A 1,614-nucleotide genomic window follows, 5' to 3' on the forward strand; every position below is an offset into this window, starting at 1 on the left:
GTAGCTGGGACTACAGGCGCCGCCACCTCGCCCGGCTAGTTGTTTTTGTGTTTTTTAGTAGAGAAGGGGTTTCACCGTGTTAGCCAGGATGGTCTCGAGCTCCTTGACCTCGTGATCCGCCTGCCTCGGCCTCCCAAAGTGGTGGGAGTTTATTTTTTTGGTAGAGATGGGGTTTCTCCATGTTGGTCCAGCTGGTCTCCAGCTCCTCCCCTGGGGTGATCCGCCAGGTCGGCCTCCTAGGGTGCTGGGATTACAGGCCTGAGTCACTGCGCCTGGCCCGAAACCGGTCTCTTAACGGAAAAACAAAACAAAAGCCACAAAGATTAGCAGGGCCTCCTGGGCCCCGCAGGTAGTCCCAGCTCCTGTGAAGGCTGATGTAGGAGGATTGCTTGAGCCCGGGGTGGAGGTGGCGGTGAGCCATGATGCCGCTGCTGCAGGCCAGACTGGGTCACAAAGTGGGAATGTGTCTCAGGGAAAGGAGGGGGGAATGAAAAAGAAAGTATATGAAATTGCTAAATCAAGGAACAGCTTGACAGTATATTACTGAGAGACATAAGAGGCAAAGGTTAGCAGACACCAATGCTCACTTAGTGGAACTGCGGGTGTCCCCAACAGGAGGCAGCTACTTTTCCAAAATCTATTGTTGACAAAAAATAAATAAAATTGTAGGTTTGTTACAATATACAAATAGCTAAAGTTTACATAGCCACGACCCTCTTCTAGCACTGCTGTAAGCCTTTTCCTGCTCTGAAATAGCTACTATTGTTACCGCCATTGTAGAGAAAACAGATGCCAGAGGCTGTTGTGGAAGGACCACGGAAACTATGAAATTGACTTGTACGTTTTGAACTTAAAGGCTCTTCCTGCTCTGCTCCTTACATTGCCACATTTTAGTTAACATACCTCTTAAAATACTGGTCCTTTCTATATTTGGAGGGACTCCTCTTGCAGTTTGAAGTTTTTCCTTGCACTAAAGTAAATATGAGCCAACAGGTATCTGATTGAAATAGATAACCTAGAAAAAAATCACTTATGAGAAAGTCAAGAAAATGTGAACTCTGGATTTGTGGCTGTTTTCAGAATTTATTAATTTTTTGGCGTTTAATGGCATTGTGAATATATTTTTTAAAATTCTTTGTCTTCTACAGATACATATAAGGTAATTTAAAAAATGATATAGGTTTTACTTCACAAAAATTCAGAGGAAGAAGGAATGTATATAAATGAAGTGGGAATATAAATGAAACAAAGCCGGCTGTGGCCAGGTGCGGTGGCTCATGCCTGTAATCCCAGCACTTTGGGAGGCCAAGGCGGGCAAATCACCTGAGGTCAGAAGTTCAAGACCAGCCTGGCCAATGTGGTGAAACCCCATCTCTACTAAGAATAAAAAATTAGCCGGATGTGGTGCCGGGCGCCTGTAATCCCAGCTACTGGGGAGGCCGAGGGAGAATTGCTTGAATTCGGGAAGCAGAAGTTGCAGTGAGTCAAGATCTTGCACTGCACTCCAGCCTGGGCAAGCACAGCAAAACTCCACCTTAAAACAAACAAAAAAAAACTGGTTATGCCATGAATGATAAATTGTTGATGATGTGTACATGTAGGGCAATTATATTA

The sequence above is a fragment of the Colobus angolensis genome, unplaced genomic scaffold (assembly GCF_000951035.1).
Source record: "Colobus angolensis palliatus isolate OR3802 unplaced genomic scaffold, Cang.pa_1.0 Scaffold211, whole genome shotgun sequence".
NCBI lineage: Eukaryota > Metazoa > Chordata > Mammalia > Primates > Cercopithecidae > Colobus > Colobus angolensis.